General features: G+C 37.4%; 1 protein-coding gene across 3 annotated transcripts in view; it reads right to left on the reverse strand.

Annotated features, from left to right (window-relative positions):
* Window positions 1–6,546, reverse strand: part of GRM5 (glutamate metabotropic receptor 5) — a 528,959-nt gene that overhangs the window by 175,414 nt on the left and 346,999 nt on the right. The gene's annotated exons all lie outside the window — the stretch shown is intronic.

Here is a 6,546-nt window from a genome sequence, read left to right on the forward strand (position 1 = left end):
GAAGTTGGGGTTCTGATTTTTTACTTTGCTTATCCATTTGGAGTGTCATTGTAACTACTGTATTGTAAATGATGGAAAATAATTGCATATGTTAAAAAAATAGTGTTATATTCTAAAAAAATAAAAAATAAAGTTACCACACAAAAAAAGAACTCTGTGAATAAAACAGACATGGTTTTAATCCTAGTTCTTCTTGATGTAAACGAATCACCTAAATTTTCTGACCCTTGGCTTCTTAACCTTCAAGTTGGAGATAACTACTTATTTCACAGAACTCAATAAATAGTGGCTAAACTTCTACTACCAGAGTAACTGGACAAGGAGATATGTTGAATAACCAGACAGCTTCTTCCTTCACAAAGTTATTTGGGTATTTGGGGTTTTATTAATAACCTCTTTCTTTCTGAAATATCAGCTTGGTGAATCGAATTTCTGGGTATTGGATTTTCTTGAAGGGAATTGGTCCTATTAAAGACATTTACTCCACCATATTTCTGTAGTATATTAGCACAGAAGGACTCCTCTATGGATTTGTGGATCAGGAGAGAATGCCAATATAGGCAAATTCCATGAATGGCACAAAAAAGCATAGTATAGTAAGTGCAAGGATGGGACACAGTTTAAGAGAAGTGGTGTGATTATAAATGAAGACTGCCAAAGGGCATCAGGGTGGAAAAACCACTGGGCATGATTTTATTTTCGTTATACACTTTTTAGAGCATCTAACTTTTTTTTTTTTTATGGAACCAGGATAATGAATGTGAACAAGAACAGAACCCTGACTGTGTGGGGGTCCTAAATGCCCTTAAATGCATGACTGAACAATCAAAAGAGCATCATGATCATCCAGCTGAAGATCTGAAGATTATTCAGGAATGCACCTTCTTGGTCTTGTAGAAAGCAATGTTACGGGTATTTTTATTATATAAATATGAGTGTTTACAGCTATGGAACCATCTTAGACTGCTGATTACATTGGATTTAGGGAAAGAGGAACAATTACTCCTGTATATGAATGTGCTAGAATGCTAAAACACATCCATCCCACGTTTGTTTGTTTGTGTGTTTGTTTTTTAAGAAACATGGGATCTTCAAATGAAAATGTTTTTAAACTTCCTGAGGAAGTATCTGCTCTTAAACGAGCTCTGAATTTAAACATATAAGCCTTGGACTTGAGTCAGTTTAATGACTAACTTCCGGGTTATGTAATCTGGATCAAGGTTACAGGATAACTGTGAGGGATTATTTGTAGCCATGTAGATGTGACTGACACTTGACACGGAAAAACAAGGAAAAACTTGTATGCTTCTTATTCTTCATCAAATATATTTTCAGACAGGAAGAAAAAAGAGTTGTCTGACTGCAATTTAACAACCTCTAGAAGTTATTTTTATAAGGATATTAGTTTTTTATTTTTTAATGCTTTTTTTTTTTTTTTTTGAGAGAGAGACAGAGTGTGAGCAGGGGAGAGTCAGAGAGGGAGACTCAGAATCTGAAGCAGGCTCCAGGCTCTGAGCTTTTAGCACAGAGCCCGATACAGGGCTCAAACCTATGAAGTGTGAGATCATGACCTGAACTGAAGTCGGATGTTCAACCGACTGAGCTACCCAGGCGCCCCACAACCTCTAGAAATTATTATGTAACCATGTAGCAATGAGTTTAGCTTTGAAAAAAGTACAGATCTTAGATGTTGAAAATATCACTGCTTGACCACCTAACTCAGCCACTTTCCAAATATGGACTTCCATTATTTCTTTAGTGCAGCCGTCCTACTTGCTTTTAAGGCCAAATACTGAGATTCACTAAGAAGAAACTTTTCACACAAGAGCGTATTTCTACTTGGTGTGATTATATTTCTGCTTTGAAAAGCTCCAGGTTAGTATTTTTAGGAAATAACTATGGCAGTATTTTCATTTTTTGAGGATTTTCTCTAGGTCCCAAGTAAGTCTACCTTTCCCATTACCAAAGAAGCATTGATAAGACTCTAACATGATGACTTAGATTACACTGCTCTTCATATTTGGGTATTACCTGGTGAGGTTTTCTGTGTCCTCCAATTACGATGGTCCTGAAAGAGTGTTTTGTTTTAATGTTTGTTTATTTATTTTGAGAAAGAGAGCACACCCACACAGGCCCATGCACACGTGTGTGGGGGAGGGGCAGTGAGAGAAAGAGAATTCCAAGTAGGCTCCCCACTGTCAGTGAGGAGCCCTATGTGGAGGTGGAACTCACAAACTGTGAGATCATGAACTGAACCAAAATCAAGAGTCAGGCACTTTACTGACTGAGCCACCTAGGTGCCCCTGAAAGAAGATTTGTAATTTAGTTTTTAATGGTTCAACACATCTTTGATAGTTGTTTTACTCTGATGACAAGAATGACTGATGATTGGGGAAAAAAAAAAGACTGACAGCTGATTTGGATATTAAAGTATTCATCATTATTGACACTTAGGAGGAAAGTGTGGTTTAGATGAAATGGTCAATAAGACAGTGCTTGGGCAGTCCAAGCCAGACACACCTGGATTTGATTATGGGGTTTGACATTTGACAGTGAATTCCCACTGAAAAACTTATGTGACATTTCTGATCTTCAGTTTAGTCCTCAGTAAAAATGGGTTTTACGATGGTACCTGGCTCATAGTGTGACCGTGAAGCACTAAATAGGATGATGTATGTAAAGTACTAGCATGGGGTCTTGCATATTTTGCAAGTAATAAGTACTCAGTATGTATGTGGAATTATTACCTTTGAATGAGAGAAATAGAAAAAAAATCTTTGAACTTCATCAAACTTCTCTCTAAACTCCAGAGGATGGTTAGTTTTCATATTAGATTATATAAATATATATACACACACATATATACATACATATATATGTATGTATATAAATTTTTAAAAATTGTTTTAGAGAGAGAGTGAGTAGGGAAGAGGTGCAGAGAGAGGGAAAGAGGGAAGGGAGAGAGAGAGAGAGAGAGAGAGAGAGAGAGAGAGAATCTTAAGCAGGCTCCACAGTCAGTGTGGAGCCCACCCTGGGGCTTAATCCTATGACCATGACATCATCACCTGAGCAGAAATCAAGAGGTGGATACTCAACTGCCTGAGACACATAGATACTTGTATACTTTTAAAAGACTCTCTGGAGAAAGTGATAGAGTATCTCTTTGTATGTGGTTTAATTTTTTTTTCCTTCCAAGCCTGCCAGCTACAATTTAAGCACTTATTCTCCTTTTCATTATTTCTGGATTGGCACAGAAGCTGATTTAGCATATAATTTATGTCTCATGTGTATACATCATGTAGTGTCTATAATTGCTATATATAGTGTTTATAAAATGCTCATCATGTAATCAAATCCTAAGTCAGCAATTCTCTATCAAATGCAGCTGCATCCAAATGATTCTATTCCTGGGGAGAGAACTATATTATCTGCCCCCCACCCCCAAGACCACATGAAGTCAGCAACTCAAAGAGGAGCTGACAGAAGGCAGTTTTTCTCTGAGGGAGAGCTTCTTCCTCCTGATGGTAGTGCCAGAGTAACCCCTGTGTTCGGTTCTGTCATTAAGGATTAATGTACTTTCGCATGGGTTTCCAGAGAGCATTTTATGTTTTGAGATTCCCTGTGAGAATTAGGACAGTGCTTTGCAAGTGCCCACTAGATACTCATCTGTTAACCAACAGTAAAATGCAAAATGGATGGATAGCTATAGCAGCTGTGTGAAGTCATGTTCCCTATCTTCCACCTTTGTGCGGTGCAGTGTGCAAGTGAAGTGACAGGGTACAAATTAGAGAATAAAGATTTGATAGAACTTGTTTTGCCTCAGACCTACAGACTGCATAAATTACATGTGAATTGAAGTTAACATGGATGAAGCTGACTCAAAAAATACATACAAAATCATAAGTCAATGGGAAAGCTTTTTTTTTTTTTTTTTTTTTTTTTTTTTTTAGTCTGGACAGAGGTTTCATAACTTTCATCAATTTCTTACGTGATCTACAATTCCAAAATTAAGGACAATGTTGAAGACTAGGTATCTAAATTTATTAAATTCTTTTTGATTATAAGTAAACTCATTAAATATTTAATCACATTCTGCCTGGAAATGTTTATTTTATTTCTTTGATGTTTATTTATTTTTGAGAGACTGAGAGACACAGCATGAGTGGGGGAGAGGAAGAAAGAAAGGGAGACAGAATTTGAAGCAGGCTTGCTCTGTGCTGACAGCACAGAATCAGATGTGGGGCTTGAGCTCATGAAACTCTGACACTTAACCAACCAACTGAACCACCCAAATGCCCCTGTCTGGAAATGTTTATACGTGTCTGTCTTTGCATTTCTTCCATTCAGTATGGTAAGCAAAACCCTAATGACTATCTTCTCTCCCATATGGAATGTAGCATGTGGTATTGTCCATGGTATTGACTGAATACCTTTCAAATTCATCCACTTTCTCCAATTCCATGAGCTGAATGTAGTCTATGCTATTGTCATCTTTTATCAGAATAATCACAATGATCCCAAAACTACCCATTACCACCCAATCTTGTCCGCTGCCTGTCCAACCTCTACAGGGAAGTTAGGGGACATTTTAAAGATGCAAATCTAATTACCTCCTTCCTTACTGAAAGTGATTTGGTGAGTTTTGTCAGGGTAAAGACAAAACTGAGCATAACCCTGTATGATCCAGCCTTTGCTAACCAGTCCCACTACACTGCACGTATCTGTTTTCTCTACTCCAGCCAGAATACACGTTTTGCCCTTCATTTGTGTCATGTCTTATTCTGCCAAAAGGTCTCAGCATGTATTGTTCCCTCTGCCTTGAGTATTCCTTTCTATTTTCTTCATCCAATTAATGCTATTAATGCTTTGTATCTCCCTGCAATAGACATTACTTTAGCAAAATCACCAATGACATCCAAGATTAAGGCAATTCCACTTTTATGCATATTTATGGAACCACATTTCTCTTTTTCAGAGCACTTATTACAACTGTTAAGCTTTTATTTACTTTATGATTATTTGATAAATATGAACCCATCCAATTAGACTGTAAGATTTGTAAAAGAGAGTTCTCTTAACTATTGAATTTCGGCAGGTTGGCAGTGTGCCTGGTACAGAGGAAGCATCAATAAAGAGTTGCTGAATGAATGAATAAAGTCTCATATTGAAATGTCATGTTTTTAGAAGTAACAATTATAGATATATGATGGATTGCATAAATTAAAAGACTTCTAACCCTATTGCTTAAGATGAAATGCCCTCTCTATTCACTTTTTAGCAACATGGACTTGGATCCTTCTGAGCCATCATGTTCTAGAAGAGGTTATAACCTATGAGTAGCAACTATTATTATTTCTAATTTATAGATGTAGAAAACTAAGGCTTGGTAACAACATATAGATCCACTGCACCTATGTGCTAGTTTCCTATTCTGAGAAATAAAAGAGTTGCATTAGCTATTCTATGAGGGCCTTCCTTAATTATGATGTCTAAAAGATTCTGGGATGACATTTTATGTAGTTTGAGACAGTCAATTATCTACATTCAACAGGCCATTTATGAGGGACACTTAGACATGTAGATAGAAACAGAAGTTCTGGACCTAACTTTTCATTAAAGCATTTTCTTACATATATAAATAAAGAACTCATTGTGTATTCAGACCCCAAGCAAAGTTCAGAGTTACCAACATTCCCTCACTACCTATGCCTTATCTCATTCAGTATTATCCCTTAAAATACGTGCAATGGTTTCTGTGAAGCACCATGAAGACTTCTCTTCAAGACCAAGGCATTCATTCCCTCAGCTGCCAGGAGTGTTGACTATGGACAAAGCACATCTGAGGCCCTATCCAGGAAGTGCCTACAGCCAAAGGAGCTGGGAATCTGCCCTACTCTAGGCATGCAACATCCATGGGAGTCTGCCAATGACTGGTAGATATGGAGGTATAAAAGGCTGACTCCCTTACTTCTGGAGGGTGAAGTAGCATTCCACTATGCGATGAAAAATTGGTATATTTTGGATCAAGAATAAGCAAGTCCAACAAAAGCTACTATATCTCATAAATAGATAGTCCAGATCCCATGTCGTCACTATTAAGTCAGTAATTCTCCCAGAACTAATACCTATGGCTACATGGGGAGTCTCTTATGACCCAATGACAGAAGACGGAAAAAAAATCTAAGTTAGATTAATGGATGAGTTTATGTATAGGCATAAGACCAAAAATGGGCTACTGCTACATCACAGATGTTCTCTGAAAAATAATGGTGAGGGGGACCTAGGTGGTTCAGTTGGTTAAGCATCCAACTTTGGCTCAACTCATATTGTGGTCTTGAGTTTGAGCCCTGCTGACAGTTCAGAGCCTGGAGTCTGCTTTGGATTGTGTCTCCCTCTTTCTTTGACTCTCTCTCTCTCTGTCTCTCTCTCTCAAAAATAAATAAACATTAAAAATTAACAATTATGGTGAGAGAAGATCCTCCCAATGAGTAAAACTTTGGTGGGTATTTACTCTATGTGAGAAGAAAAGTTGCCTGGTGATATATA

This window comes from Suricata suricatta, chromosome 11, assembly GCF_006229205.1.
Source record: "Suricata suricatta isolate VVHF042 chromosome 11, meerkat_22Aug2017_6uvM2_HiC, whole genome shotgun sequence".
Taxonomy (NCBI): domain Eukaryota; kingdom Metazoa; phylum Chordata; class Mammalia; order Carnivora; family Herpestidae; genus Suricata; species Suricata suricatta.